The 16,854-nt window shown below is 42.6% G+C and overlaps 1 protein-coding gene across 11 annotated transcripts in view; it reads right to left on the minus strand.

Moving 5' to 3' along the window:
• The window catches only part of PITPNM3 (PITPNM family member 3), a 357,658-nt gene that overhangs the window by 94,103 nt on the left and 246,701 nt on the right, over positions 1-16,854 (minus strand). The window lies entirely within an intron of this gene.

The following is a 16,854-nucleotide window of genomic DNA, read 5'->3' on the forward strand; positions in this document are numbered from 1 at the left end:
CTCCTTCTATGCCTACAATATGTTTTCACACAAACACAAGCGAAGACTGCCAATATGGATAGATTATAGAATCATAGAAGTATAGGACCAGAAGGGACCTCGAGAGGTCTTCTAGTCCAGTCCCTGCACTCAAGGCAGGACTATGTATTATCTAGACCATCCCTGACAGGTGTTTGTCTAACCTGCTATTAAAAATCTCAGATGACTGAGAGTCCACAACCTCCATAGGCAATTTATTCCAGTGCTTGACCACCCTGACAGTTAGGAATTTTTTCCTAATGTCCAACCTAAACCTTCCTAGCTGCAATTTAAGCCCATTGCTTCTTGTCCTATTCTCAGAGGTTAAAGAGACCAAATTTTCTCCCTCCTCCTTGTAACAACTTTAGGTACTTGAAAACTTAAGTACCCCTTCAGCCTTCTCTTTTCCAGACTAAAGAAACCCAATTTTTTCAATTTTCCCTCATAGATCTTGTTTTCTAGACCATTGATCATTTTTGTTGCTCTTCTCTGGACTTTCTCCAATTGGTCCACATCTTTCATGAAATGTGGTGCCCAGAACTGGGCACAATACTCCAGTTAAGACCTAATTAGTGCAGAATAGAGCAGAAGAATTACTTCATGTCCTGCTCACAACACTCCTAATAATACATCCCTGAATGATGTTCGCTTTTTTTGCCAACAGTGTTACACTGTTGACTCATATTTAGCTTGTGATCCAATATTATCCCCAGATCCCTTTTCACAGCATTCCTTCCTAGGCAGTCATTTCCCATTTTGTGTGTGCACAACTGATTGTTCCTTCCTAAGTGGAGTACTTTGCATTTGTCCTTATTTAATTTCATCCTATTTACTTCAGACCATTTCGCCAGTTTGTCCAGATCATTTGGAATTTTAATCCTGTCCTCCATCATACTTAAATGCATAGTTTGGAGCAACATACTGTATTACTTTTTACAAAGAGACCAAATCTGTGGCATGCTGTAAAAGCAACCATTTCTTAAATCGAAGTGCTGGAGGAAACCAACAAAAATGAGTTCTCAAACTTTGCTCAGAAACAGAAGAAAGAAAGAAACCCAACATAAAGTTTGATTCTCCTCTCACTATCACCAGTGTAACTCCAGGTATGTCTATACTACCTGCTGGATCGGCAAGCAGTGATCAATCTAGCAGGGGTCAATTTAGCGTGTCTAGTCTAGACATGATAAATCGTCCCCCAAGAGCTCTCCCGTCGACTCCTGCACTCCAGAGCCACGAAAGGCTCAGGCAGAGTCGATGGGGGAGCAGCAGCAGTCGACTCACTGCGGTGAAGACACTGCAGTGAGTAGGTCTAAGTACATCGACTTCAGCTATGTTACTCACGTAGCTGAAGTTGCGTAACTTAGATCGATCCCACCCTCCCCCAGTGTAGACTACGCCTCCATTGAATTCAATGTAGTTATTCCAGATTTACACAGAAGTGACAGGTTTCAGAGGGGTAGCCGTGTTAATCTGTATCAGCAAAAACAACGAGGAGCCCTTGTGGCACCTTAGAGACTAACAAATGTATTTGGGCATGAGCTTTCATGGGCTAGAACCCACTTCATCAGATGCATGGAGTGGAGGGGAATCAGGCCCATAGCATGTATCCATCTTCCACCCTCCCGCAATCTTAAATACATTACTGCACTATTGTTTAAAATATTCATATCAGGGATGAAACAGTGAAAGAGAAAAATAAATGCTTACTACTAAGTAAGAATAGAATGGCTATCGCCCTGTCTCTGCAGAGACAGCCTGCAATTGAAATTTAGAATAGGGAAAGGCAAACATATGCTCACTCAGCAAGGGAGGATGATTTCATTAACCAAAGCCAGTCTCTAGAGAGGAAAGGGATAATACTGAAGTAACTCTGTTGTGCAGGAGTCTATCATGGCCTTTGATGCTTTGCTAATTTCTCATTAATGCTGCCAATGATGAAGTTTGCAGCCCATGCAGTTGAAGATGTAACAACAATCTGAAGACATGAACCAGAAGAACCCAGTGTTTGGTGTTGGAGGAAGAGTTATTTTAATTAAAAGTGGTTTGTGGCCCCAAACAACTCACTTCGTACAAGAAGAAAGCCGACTTCTCAGTTGGATTCTCTCAAGAGCTCTGTTTCCAAGTGCCAAGTTGTGTATTTACAGAGGCAATCTTTGAAGCCTAGGAGCGCTATCTCTGGTGTTCCACAGGAGTGCTAGATGCCTTGGGAAATTGCTGATGATATAATGCCCAAGGGTCCCATTGAGGTGGCCCATAAGAAAACAGGGGAGGCATCCAAGATTGGCCATAACAGGGAGGATGTTGAACTCATCAAGGTCGTGGAGGTCGCAAAGAGTTCGTGGGCTGAATAATTTCAGGAGAGTCTGAAGAGCTCTCATCCATGTAGAATAATGGTGGAGCAGATGTTGGATCTGCCTATCAGGCCGTGTGGGTACTGGGGAACCATGCAGTGCCAGTGCTAATGAAGGCTGTGGTACTGGGAGTCTAACTGAACTCAGTAGAGGAGACTCTGGCTCATCAGAGACAAATAATAGGTCCCTGGAGAATCTGAACTCCTGTGGTACTGGGTGGGCTCATGCCTAGACCTGGTGAGCTCCAGAGGAAGAAGGCTGCAGTACCAAGAGTGGCATCAACATCAGATGAATTGTCAACGCGGGTGGTACTGACTTCTTAGGTGCAGGGTCCTTACCTCTAGTATTCTGCTCATGTTTTGATGGTACTGGGGGGAGGGGTGCTTTGGTACTGAGCGATGGGAACCCTGCGACTTTGATACACTAGAGGACTTTGATCTCCAAGCCTCCGTGGAAACCTTCCAAGGGTATGGGGTTCTCTGGTGTGGTAGGTCTGCTAGAAGAAAGTTCTCCCTGAGGAGATTTGATGCATCTCCTGGATGAAGTCTTCCAAGTCTGTAACCGCTTCATGTCTGGAGGGTGAGCAAGCTGTGGAGGACAACAGGGCACTCTGAGCCCGTGGTATAGGAGGGAGGAATCTCTGGGGAAGGATCTGAAGCTGGGAAGAGGGAGTGTTCCATCATTAGAAGACAAAGTTTTAGCTCCCTGTCGCTCCTCAAGTGGCTTTTGAAACTTGTGTAGATCTGGCCATGTGTCTATCCCCAAGGCAGGGGATATAGTGGATATATGGCCGTCATTAACTGGGAAGGACTCCTGGCAAGTGAGTCGATGTTTGAAGCATGGGACTTCAGCATACCCCAATAGCAATGCAGACTTCAAGTATCGCCCTGAAATGAGGGGTGGGGGAGCAGAAGGCGAAAGCCTCAACTAATGGAAACCCTCCCCCCAAAAGGCTCTGCACTAACTAATTAAAGACACAAAAAGTATAAACTATAAAAGAACAAAATGGGCGACAAACTAGTCAAAGTACAACTGCAAGCGAATGCAGCTGTACACTCCATCTCTGGCTGAGGCAGTCGAGAATGAACTGAGGAGATTTGTCTGTTCCAACCCTGTATATCTTTACCACTTGGGGGGCATCAGGATACCTTCGGTGCATGCGCAGCCCAAACAGACACTGCTGACAAAAATCTCCAATTGAAGACATGCACACCTGAAGCAGAGCACCCACAGGGACACTACTCAAAGAAGACTGACTCTTCCCTTTTTAAAAATTCAATTCCTATTATACAAACCTAGGGTCCAATCCTGCAAACATATGGGCATAAGGGCTTGCAGAATCGGGACTTAATACAATATGACAATATTTTGCTGAAGCAGCTTTTGATCACCACTAACACTACCCTGGAAAACAAGCTTCCCCCAACAAACCAGCTGAGAAAGTCCTCACAGATCAGCCACTTTCATCCAAAATCCTAAATCTCAAGACTCATCTCTTCCTAACAAAACAATACATAATAATATGGTTGAAAAGTGCTAGGTAAGGGCTTAATTCAACTCCCACTGAAGTCGACAGGAGGCTTTCCATAGGTTTAAATGCATGCTGAATTGAATTATATGTGAAAGGAGCTCCAGCTCCTACAGCTCTCAATATATATTAAAACCACCCATAAGCAACGTGAAGCACCCAGGAGAGAGAGGAATTCCCTCCCTTTTTTCCAACAGACTGTGGAACTCACTCTTACAGTGAGACAAACCATGGACATCGGGGAAAGTGGGGCATAGCAGAAAACAAAACAAAACAACCATGCCCACTCGTGGCCATGGCACCACCTGCAAACATGGAGAAGGGAGGATCTGCCCTAGGAACGAGACCCTCCTATGCCACCCAGGGTCCTTCGTTACCTTGGCCAGTCCTGGGTCTAGACCACCTTCCCAGGATCCTCCTCTTCTTCCGCTATGGCGTTCGCTCTCTCTGCCTCTTCCTCCTGCCCCGCCTGGCGAGGCCTTGTCCAGCAGCTCTGCTGCCGTCACACAGCCATAGCCAGCGGAGTCCCAGAGAGGGAGCGAGAGCCTGCTGCCCAACCCGGTCGTACTGCCTGCCACTTCCCTGACCCGCCCTAGGGGAGCACTCTATTTCTACAGTCACTGTACCCTGTAGCTTGGGCAGTACGTCCAGTGCCCTGAGCCCCATTGAAGATCGCTGTGGCTTTGTTTCCTGTCAGACCTTGACTTCGTGGTCTACACATGGGGCTGTGGCGAACGCCCTGCTACTAAACACAAATTGCAGCACAGCAAATCTATAGCTTCCTGCTACAGCTTTGCTGTATTTGTGGTATGTAGTTAGTCTCTCTCACACACACTTAGGTGGGGTACTGCCTCAATACCCTCTATACATGAGCCACCCCTGGACTTCACTGCTTGTCTGAATTCAGAGGACTGAATTCGAAGACTAAGGATGCCATCATATATGCTAGTAGCTAGTTAATTAGAGAGATTCCCTTGGTAGACTGTGCTTAACTTTATGATAGCCACCATTAGGATGACCAGATGTCCCGATATTTGGGGCTTTTTCTTATATAGGTTCCTATTAACCCCCCACCCCCGTCCTGATTTTTTACACTTGCTGTCTGGTCACCCTAGCCACCATGTACAACTGGGTCACAGTGTGTACTTGAGAGCTACAGGAAAAGAAAATCTGATGACTGATCTTTAGCTGGAAATGGAACTGCCATAAAAATAGTCGGTTTGCAGAAGGCAATAGTAGCACAAGTCATTAGGTGCTTTGTTACATGAATCTTATTTGCACCTTTCATTTAAAAGTACATATTAGCTCACATCTTCAGGCTCAGAGAATTCATGTGATACATTATGATGGCAGTAACAACACTGTGGGAATAGTGTATTACATAATATCCCCTCTACTGAATTTAAAGCAAGGCTAAGGGCTATTGATTGACAAGTAAGAACAGGTGTTCTCAATTCCTTTGTCACTTTCTCTCACTGTTGGTAATTTAAAAGGCTTACAGATATTTTAAACCATGAAAATACTGAGCATTAGAAAACAAGTCTATCTTTTAGGTAGGCCATTATACCTCTAGGTCTTAGATGTCTTAGACCAAACACAGACCACTGATATAGCCATAAATGCCCATACTTCCTCATCTAAAATTTCACAAGTGTGTTTGGGTTAGGTTAGCTGGAGCTAGATGCATAGAAGTTTAATACAATAGAGGCTGGGCAATATATTCAGCTGATGTAAAGCAGTGTAGCTCTAATGATTTCAACAGAGTTATGCCTATTTATATCAACTTAGTCACAAAGGGCTAGAGCCTTGCTATTAATTAATTAATTAATGTATTTGTAATACCATACCACCTAGAAACCCAGTCACGGACCAGGATCCCCTTGTGCTAGGTGCTATAGAAACACAGAACAAAAAGATGATCCCTGCCCCCAGAGATGATCCCTGCCCCAGAGAGTTTAGATTGATTGATTTACAGGAGAAAACTAACTGGCTAGAAAGCAACATGAAACACTTTTTGTTTGAAAGGCACCATTGAAACATAGCATTATATCAGATCTCTGATTGCATGTACTGGAACTATCCTAAATTGGCCTGCTTGGTATCAAACAATAACCATGACAATTCAGCATCAATGGATTGCAATATCTGAAAACTCCTACCCAGTGTAGATCCTTGGTAGTGTCCCTTGAAAACAGGGCAAAGATCTTGGGAAGGTTTATCATTTCCTGAGGGTATGTCCTATGATATGGCTGAGTAGTTACCAACTATCTGCTCACTGTCGAGAATATGCAGTAATGTGGTTGCATTTCTCCCAGGATATTAGAGAGACAAGGTGCATGAGGTAATATATTTTATTGGACCAGCATCTACTGGTGAGAGAGACAAGCTTTTGAGCCTACACAGAGCTCTTATTCAGGTTAACTGTATGTAATGGCAGGAGTCCTATTTACCAATGTAGAGTTTACCTTAAATGCATGAGGGAATCAAATGGGCCATTGTTTTGCAAAATGATTGTTGTTGTATTGTTTGTTTAGATCATGTTACAGTATATTGCAAAATGATGCCTTTCCATTTTTATTGGGTATCGCTTTAATAGGGTGTAACGTGGCTACAGCCTTCTTAGCAGACCAGCTGCGAGTGTTTGAGCTACAACGACCTGCGACAACTTGGGATACAGATTGCAGCATTGCTCTGGAATGCCAGAACTGTAGTTATTTATAAAAAGCATCCTATCACCATGCAGAAGAATATTACTCCTTGCAATGCAGTTAAGGGCTTGAAATATCTCATCTCTCTTTATTGCATTACTGGCTGCTGTGCTGACAAAGCACGCTCCTCAACTAAGAGCATATTAAAAATTTTATCCTCATAATAAACGTCAGAGAACTTTTACAAGGCATGAAAAAAAAAGACATAATGGAGCTTACATCCATTTGCCATCTACAAGAAAGTCTATATCTTATTAAAGAGAATAAATTAGGACAGTGTGTGTGTGTGGGGGGGTGGAAATCTAGCACTCAATGGGAAGATGGGAAATCTTTCACATGGGGGATGGGGAAAAATCAAACACCTCCTTTATTTGGTTGAAAGAGGAAAGAAATGTCTTGAAACTAATGAGAGTTAGTAATTTGAAGTTATTAACACACATCATGGATCGTGGCATTCAACCTTGTACTTCACTGAGCTACAATGTACTTGCACTGTAATCACTGGATTTGTGGCTTTTTTGAATGTATACCACCTGCTGGATGCAGTTTGCATTGTGCCTGTTGTTTGGGTCACCCTTCTAACAGGGAGGATAACTCAGGGCACTGGACTCCTAGAGAAAAGAGTTCACATTAAACACTAATGTGCTTGAGTGCAGAGCACTCATTAGAGGACCTCAAAGTGCTTTTAAAAATATAAATCAAACCTTAGGGTTTTATTTTTAGGACCCATCATTGTAGCATGTAAGTGCAGCACAAGTAAATTACCTCTGCAGAGTGAACTCCATGGTGGACTTCATAGAATATTGGGCTCTTCTCTCTCTTTTTTAATCATTCCAGTTATGGTGGGGAATCTTTATTAAAGAATGGGGCCTGCAGCTAGCTTAAAATGGCTAGATGCTGGATCACTCTAATCTATTCTTCTCTGGAGCCCTCTCAACCAAGAAAGCTTTCTCTCTGCTTCTCATATGGTTTCTCCTGAGTTTTATTAATGGCACTGTCTCACAGGACTGCAGCCATATTTGCAGGGCATGGAGGGCATGCATATTTGCAGGACAAAGCGCGGGTCCTGCCATGTGATAGACACTCTGAAAGCTAGTCCCTGCATTTCAGAGTGCATTTCCAACTTTTCAATGTAGTGTTCACCATATGAATAAAGTGGTGTGTCAAATTTTGGCTTTCCAGATAAATTACACAGGTTGAGGCATCATCTTAAAATTCTGCTGACCAATAAAGCAATTCCTGCACTGTAGGGAAAATTTCTAGAATTCCAAGACTTCATGCTTAGTCCGTCGGCGATAAGCGATGCAGAAGGCAGCAGGCAGAATTTCAGGAAAGAGATCTTTACTGAACGTGCCGGGAGACCTGGGTTTGGCTGGTTGTAGCCTGCGCTTGGCCACCAGCTCACGTTCCTGAGCTCCACCTGTCACACCTAACAAGGTCCATCCTGAAACCTGACCTCCTTTTTCCAGTCCCACCATGGCATCATACCACCATGACAGTAAGTACAAATATACTTCTCAACTTGCCAAGGCCCAAATGCGGATGCCATGTTTGACAAAGACCCAAAACAAGGGACACAAAAAATCGAGTCATGCAGGAAACTTAAGATGCTGTGGGATCTATTGCTTTAGTTTAAACGATCCTTTCTGTAGCCTCAGTTTCACGATTCTTTACTTTTGATGTAAATAAGTTTCAGTCATAAAACTGAAAGGACGTCAAATGTGCATGGCACACTGATAACTTTGGGAGTTAAAATGAGTATCGTCCCTTCAAATGGGGGACAATGGAAAGGCAGGATTATGAAGTGCTCTCAGGAAATAACTCCTGAGTTTTAGACAAACAAAAGGAAAACTAATCTGTCGTTTCTACAAATGAGCAACCATATGCAAAAGATGATCAGCTACAGCTCACTTCATCGGATGCATTCAGTGGAAACTGTATGTGGAGCTGTAGCTCACGAAAGCTTATGCTCAAATAAATTGGTTAGTCTCTAAGGTGCCACAAGTACTCCTTTTCTTTTTGCGGATACAGACTAACACGGCTGCTACTCTGAAACCTTTCTATTCTGTAAAAGCTAACTGCTTTTTCGAGTCTTGGATTAGGTAGAAGGACTATAACTGACTAAACTAACAGAAAACTGAGAAAAATGAAGCAGAGGAGAGGTATGGGAATATTGATGGCGGACCTGTTCTCGAGCTATTGATTACCGTTAGGTATTCTTTGGTATTTTGCCATCATATATGTCTTAAAGTAGAAATGTGCTGTCAATGCAAGTGAGTGGTTTACATCTTTCATTGTAAGGAAAGCCGGCAAATAACTAGGTTTTGGGATGACAAGAGATTTGTAATTTTAACTGTGCCAATGAACCATTTTTTACTATCTTTTGGAATAAGTTCCTTTTGTCTTTTCAGCACCAGGATGATTAATCCTTCTATAATTTGCACTCATTCTTCTGGAAATTTGGGAGGTGGGGGGGGGGCGGAGAAAACAATATGGGCTCATAGCAGAAATAAAAAGGGACAATAGAAGCTGCCTTTGAATCCATTGAAGAAATTTGTCAAGATGAGTGGATACATCTAAAGAGTGCAAGATTCATTTTTACAAGGGTTTCATTGAAACAATTCCATTAGTCCATTATTTTGGCATACACTCTGTGGATTGCTTTGTAACTTATAAGTAAATTTTCCCACGACTCTGTTAAATTGACGTATACACCAGTTTATTATGAATATCTGTACTGGACAACTTACATTTAAATCAACTGGTTTTCATTTTATGATTAGAAAAGCTAATTTCTGAAAATTTAGTCATATCTTATTATTTCAGGTAGTTAGTTATATGTTCCCCATTACCATAGTATCTGAGCAACTCGCCATATTTACAGTATTTATTCTCATGACCCCCTGTGAGGTAGGGAGATGCTATTATCCCCATTGTACAGATGGGAACTGAGGCATAGAGAAGAGAAACTAAATAGCTTGCCCAAGGTCAAACAGCAGCCTGTGGCAGAGGAGTAAATTGAAGATGGGTCCCCTCAGTCCCAAACTAGTGCCCTAAGCACTGGGCCTCATTCCTTTCCAGTTGTGATTGCCATATTAAGTATGTCATTATTGTTCAGAACAATGAGGTATAAATTAAAACAGAAACCATTTTCACTTTTCCTTGTGCATTTTACACAGTATTATGTTTATACACATTGAAGGGCTTGTCTCCAGGGCCCTGCAGTTCCGACTATGAGGGTGTGAACTGCAGCGTGCTATGCTGTAACCCCCCTCGCCCCCGGAATGTGGATACTGCTAGCGTGAACTAAAAGGCAGCTAGTTCACACTAACCACAAACTACACTCATATCAGCAACATCTGCGCAAGGGAGTTAGAAAGCACAGCAGCCAGCGTGCTCTACAACTCTCATCCTCATGATGCAGACTGCAGGGCCATGGAGACATAGCCAATATCTACTAAACTGTAATGTTATGATCAGCCTTTTCATCTGGATTAGTCTCATGTATACAGGCATGCTCGAAAACCCTCCACTGTTTTTACTCTTTGGTGGAAGAAACAACTGAGCCCAGAAGTTCTAGGTGCTTTCTATCAGATTCCATTCAATTTCACATTCTCTGTGGAGATCTTACAGAACCAAACGGAGCCCAACGTGGTTACATGTATGGATGTCCTGTCCTTTCAATATATTCACAACACTGTTCCATCATCCAGAACCCAAGTCCTTTGTGAGTCCATTGAGATGCATCAAAGATAGCATCTGGCTGGTTAGCTGCTCAGAAATGCTGGCTTAGAAAAGACACTTAAGGGTGCCATAAAAGGCATTTAAAATCACCAGGCCATATCATTCTATGGGCTTTTTCCAGCACTACAGAATTCCACTCTGTGCATTAGTAAAAGATACGCTTTAATCCAGATTCTGGGGAAAATTCTATGGGTGGTCGGACTAGATGATCATAGTGGTCCCCCTCTGGCCTTCATCTATGAATATACAGATCTAATGTTTGGGCCAGAAGCTGTGCTTTGCAAAGACCACCAATAAATGAATGTTTTCCACAATCTGTTAAGAGATCTATAGAGTCTGATTCACCACTGTCCTTGTTCAGTCATTTGCACCTGTACAAAGAGAGTATGGAATGCTAGCTATCCAATATGGTAGCATTTTTACACCCACTTTGCACTGGTGTGAGCAACACACGCAAGATGCAGCACAAATAAGAATCAGCCCCCATAGTGCTTAAGTATCTATGGACTAGAATTGTCCCTGGAGGCTTAGCCTTGAATAAGGTTGCCAACTTTCTGATTGCAGAAAACCAAACACCCTTGTCCTGCCCCTTCTCTCCCCAACCCTTGCTCACTTTCACCAAGCTGGGGGTTGGGGTGTGGAAGGGGGTGAGGGCTCTGACTGGGGTTGTGGGCTTTGGGGATGAAGGGTGTGGGGTGCAGGAGAGGGCTCTGGGAGGAGGTGGGGCCCAAGGGGTTCAGAATGTGGGAGGGGCTTTGGGATGGGCTAGGGGGTTGGGATTCAGTAGGGGGTGTGGGATGCAGGCTTTGGGAGGGAGTTTGGGTGCAGGGGGTTGGGGTGTGGGAGGTGGTGGGGGCCCCGGGCTGAGGAGTTTGGAGTACAGGAGGGTGCTCCGAGCTGGGGCCGAGAGGTTCAGCATGCAGGAGGGGGTGCGGGCTCTGGGCATCACTTATCTTTGGCAGCTCCCAGAAGTGGCTGGTATGTTTCTGCGTCCCCTAGGTGGAGCCGTGGCCAGGTGGCTCTGCGCCGCTCCCACAGTTCCCATTGACCCAGGTTCCCGGCCAATGAGAGCTGCGGAGCCAACACTTGGGTGGGGGCAGCATGCAGAACCTCCCTGGCTGCCCCTGTGCCTAGGGGCCGTGTGGACATGCCGGCTGCTTCTGGGAGCCAGAGTGAGCCTGCCTTAGCCAAGCGGACTTTTAAGGGCCCAGTCAGCAGTACTGACCGGAGCCTCCACGGTCCCTTTTTTCGAATGGGCATTCCGACTGAAAACCGGATGCCTGGCAACCCTAGCCTTGAACAGTGGGCGGAGTATAAGTGCTTTAAACCAGGGGCAGCTCTGGGGAGGAATTATGACTCAGAATCTTACTCTGCATCTTGAAAGGGTTCCGTTTTCTATATTCCTCATGTCTGGCCAGTTATTCTGTTTCTCCCTCCTTTCTCCACCCTCTTGCTCACAGGAGGGAGAAACTGAAGAGTAGGGACTGTGCTTCGCAATGGATCTAATAGAGTAAAGAAGTTGGTGGGCATCTTTACTTTCCTGCAGGGCCAAGAAAGACAAGGACACAGTCTAGCCCTATCTCTACAAGACCACAAAGACTGGGGAAAAGCACTCAATATAGGAAAATAGTAAGAATTTGCAAGCAGTGATGCAATGCATAGGGATCAATTTGTGGCAGTTCGGTGGAAACGAGAATATACTTTACTTACACTGTTACATTTTAATACTCACTCCTATCAGAGCAATAAGACTGAAGCATGTCACATAATTCAGGCTTCAGAAATGGGTTGATAATGCTGCACTTAAAATAAAAATGCAGACTATGAGAAGATGTGTTGTTATAAGTGTGTTAATCCCAGGCTATGAGAGAGACAAGGTGGGTGACGTAGTATCTTTTATTGGATTGACTTCTGTTGGTGAGAGAAACAAGCTTTCGGACTTACACAGAGTGTCTTCTTTCGAATATCAGAGGAAGCATTTGAATGGGAGATTAGAATGTGAAAGCAAGCCAGAATGAAATATACAGCACTACCAACCTTCTACTTGCTTCCCTTCATCTAAACTTATTCCATCATGGTTTAGCATCTTCCGGAACATAAGAACAAGCCATTTTTTCCCATCCAACACTGACAACCTTTATTCATTCAGATACTTCGGTGTCTGTATCCATCTGTTGTCTCTTGTATTATACTTAGACTGTAAGCTCCTTAGAGGGGAGAAAGTCTTGTCAAAAACCTTCCTCAGCTTTATTGAGTACAATTGAAATTAATTTTTAGTGGAATCTCTCTACTGTGGTACCATTCTGTTAGGATTCTGGTTTTCAACAGGGAAGGTTTTTACAAAGTAAGAACATAGCTCAATATCAAAGAGATACTGGCATACACTACCCACTTCAACTCACTTCCATTTAGAGTTAGTTGAAAATTTCTCGGTGGAACAGTTTTCTACTGGAAAAAATCTGCTTTTGTCAAAATTGAAATTTATTGTGGGGATGTATCGATTCTGGTAAAATTTTCAATGGAGAAGTGTCAAAAGGAAACATTTTGCTTTGATAGGTTTGAAACATTCCATTTTGACTTACATTTATATTTATTATTTTATACTATATGATAATGTTTTGACATTACCAAAACAAAACATTGTGATGTTTCTGAATCAGCAATTTTGGGAGCTTCTGTTCCACAAGAAATTTTGCCTTTTCATTCCAATTCATAGTGAAAACCAGTTTTTACATGTCAGAATTTCCCATAGGATGGAAATTCCACTGTCCAATCAGCTCTAGTTCCCATTTCATCTTTTCCAAGGAACAATGGGACTCTCATGATCTGCTTACAACACTACAGGACAGTTATACATAGTGGGTTGCTAACTAGTCACCAGCATCTATTCAAACAAAGGTCTGTAGGCATTAATGCCTTGATCAGGCACAGAGTATGCCCTTGACTTTGTGCACGCAAGCAGTCACACCAATTTCAAGCATAGTTGTACGCAGAAAGCTAATCATATGCTTGTGTATTTTTGCAGGATGGAAGCCTAAACCTGGATTTACAGGTGGTTCAATTAGATAACTACTCCTCATTTAGGGACAACAGATTTTCAAAGGCACAAATGACATCTTGGCATCCAACTCCTATTGGCTCTCCCTTTATTCTTAAAATGACACTGGCACAAGTCTTTAATACCAATCTAGCCCCTCCATACAGAGTTCTATAAGATACCATTTTCATCCACAATATATTAATTGTTTCCCAGAGCGATGCTCCTCCCCCCAATAACTTATGAGGAAAATATATCTTCCACAACAGAACCATCTCAAAATTATTACTTTAAGTTCATTAAAAATAAAATTAACATTTCAAGAACAGGTTCCAATATGCTATCAGCTGAATAAATAATGAACAGTTCTGGCAAGCTAAATATCTCTGTTTTCAATACAAGTCAACTATAAAAAATGCATCTTTATCCCTTTGCTCATTTATAGCATTTATTGTATAAACTGCTGTGACACTGATTATCTTGTATGGATAGAAAATGGTCCATCCATTATGTTGATTACTGACTTAGAGTATGGCAATAATCAGAAACAAACTCTAAAAGGAAATATTTAAATAATTACATTTCGTTTTTTTACAGTCTAATGCCCATTGAAGTAAGTTGGAGTTTTTCTACTGACTACAAAAGGGCGTTGGATCAGCCCTTTAGTTGCTAAAGGTTGACAGGTAAGTTTCTGGACTTTTGGATCCCGTTGATACAACTGCATAAGTGTCAGGGATTCAGGCAGGACAGCATAAGAGCTTAAATAGTTGCAAGACACTCAGCAGCACTGGCTTTGTGGCTATGAATGACTATGTCCTCTGGTGGCTAGCTAACATCATGGGTAAGAGACCAAATACCAGCAGCTACAAAAAGAAATCTCCTGTGACTTAAGTGGTAGTAGTCAGTGTTTTGAGGGTTAAAGAATCAAGATTCTAGTATCTCCTTGCTGTATGTGTAAGTTATATAGAAACGGCGTCTGTTTACCGCAGGTAAATCATTACATCATATGCCTTTTTAAAATAGCCTTATTCTTAGGTTTGGCCAATCTGTGCTTCGCCAAAGAGGGCTTTCTGCCACTCTTACTACTCTCTGATTCGGAGGTCAGCCAGTCTGACCTCCACTGTAAGTTAGAGCAGACTCAGGAGCAATTCTACCTGGCACCCTTGCCTATGGTCCCAAGGGTTCTTCCAGCATTGGTGAACAGAATTTCAGCCCGGCCCCCACAGTAGGGCCTGTGAGGCCAGGTGGTATAAAGCTAATATCCCAGCTGCCAAGGTTGCCACCTGCCCAAATTTTCCCAGGATCATCCCTTTATTGAGGTTGCTGTCCCATGAAATCTGTAAGGATTTTCAGTACACACTGCCAGCTGTCCAGTTACATGGGCCCAGGATCATCTTGGATGTTCCATTTTTTTTATACCTCAGAAGTGCCAATTTATGCCAACTATATTTCACCCAGGGAGTCCCCCTTTATGGTGGAATTTCCCAGCTGGCCTCCTACGCTGGGTTTCTAGCCATTGTGTTTGCAGAGTGACACAAAAGGACCATAGCAGAATAAAAAATTTGGCCCATGGTTTGCACCTCTGATTTAATAGTATTAGTGGGGTATTTCCTATACTATCTACTTCCCCTCTGCCTTCTACTGATACTGGATTAACCTATCAAAAAGGCCAGGTCCCCCCGCAAATTTGCATTCCTTTTGTCTTGCATCAAACACAAATTTTCTTTTCTTAAAGGGAACAGAGCATGGTTCTCAGTGTTTAGAGTCAAATTGGCCTAGAAAATATTGTTTACTGAATAAAAAAGCTATAAGCACAGAAGAGGGAAAAAGGAAAAACATAAGGAAAAATCTAATTATTTACTTGAAAAGTTTCTGTCATTTAATAAAGGAATTCCAGTGCTGCAAAAATAATGAGCAAAAAAAGGGCAATTAGGGAAGTGGATATGTTTTGACATGAGTCCCAGGCCAATAACTGCAAAGCAATTTTGTGGATGAAACCAAAGAAAAGCCACATCATTTATTTCTGAATTCATTTCACCCAACCATGAGAAAACAGGGAGGAGGTTTAATTAAACCCATTACTGAACATTCTATATTTACACAGCTAGCCTACTTTTTGGAATGCTGCCTGGTCTAATGTCACAGGCAAACAGAATTATATGAATATAATTGGGGAGAAAATCAACTACCATTACAATGATAGGAGAGCCAACCTTACTAAAGTCAACGGCAATTTTTCTACCAGATGCTAAGGAGGCAGGATCGGCCCCCTTTGCCTTAGTTTCCTTGGTGTGGGCATGCCACGTGGGAGGATGGTTTTGGCAGAGAGGGAAATCAAATCTGTTACATGGTTGCTATTAGAGCCCCAGTCCTACAAGGGGATTGTTACTCCTTCACCAAGTCCCATTAACTTCCCTTTGCAGAATCAGGGCCTAAGGTTAGGACCTGAAGTCCATTGAAGTCTTTCTGTTGATTTCTATAGGCTTTGTAACAGGTAAGTTAGTAGTAGAAGAGTTCCTTTTCTAATGCAGTTGCTTTATGTCGCTGTTAATCAAATTTGTGGGGAAATGAGGCACAAAGAGATGAACTGACTTGCCCGAGGCGCTACAGGGAGTCTGTGGCAGATCCAGGAATTGAACCCAGATCATCTGATCCCAGGCCAGTGCCTTAACTACAAACGCCAGCTTTCCTCTCCAGAAGGAGCTGCAGGATGTCATCTCTCACATCATACAGCTGTGCTGAAAGGAACTCACATCTGGAATTATTACTACTACAATGATGATAAATGCTGAAGTTAATAGTCATGATAAACTAATTCAAGGGGAAGACATTTTTATATGAGCACACAGAATAGGCACTTTAGGATGTGTCCATTTTTAATGTCTAGTTAGCAGCTTAAAGTTATGAAGATTGGTTTTTGCTTTAAGAGTGCAGTAAATATTGAACTAAGCCTGTCTCTGAGGTGTAATTGCTAAATATCATCTCACTGAAAGTTGCATTTAATTTTTCATGGTGACTTGTTTTTCTTCTGAAATATTATGCGTGTGTTTTATAGCACAACAATTTTCACTGTCCAGAAGAATTCCCACAAGAAATCTCAGAAAGCTACTGGCTTTAACGACAATATGATCTGATAGATTAGATGTACAAACCAGGCATAATATATTGCCCTGCAGAAAGATGGGCAGGAACTAAACTATCTTTGTGAAAGATTCTTTTGAAAAAATATGAACTAATGTTTTATTTCAGTCACTTTATAAACTGAAAGCACTGTCATTGCTAACTATACAAAGTAATGGAGTTCTCCTTTAGAACAGTGCCTCAGACTGGACCTAGCAGCTAGAAATATAAGGGGAATAACAAAATGCTCTCTGCTTTACACCCAATCTTTAAAATGGACGCTACTTTATGTCATGCAATGTTCACAAACAAGTTTACACTGACAGACGACTGTGTGGCATACTTCCA

This window comes from Lepidochelys kempii, chromosome 17 (genome assembly GCF_965140265.1).
Source record: "Lepidochelys kempii isolate rLepKem1 chromosome 17, rLepKem1.hap2, whole genome shotgun sequence".
NCBI lineage: Eukaryota > Metazoa > Chordata > Testudines > Cheloniidae > Lepidochelys > Lepidochelys kempii.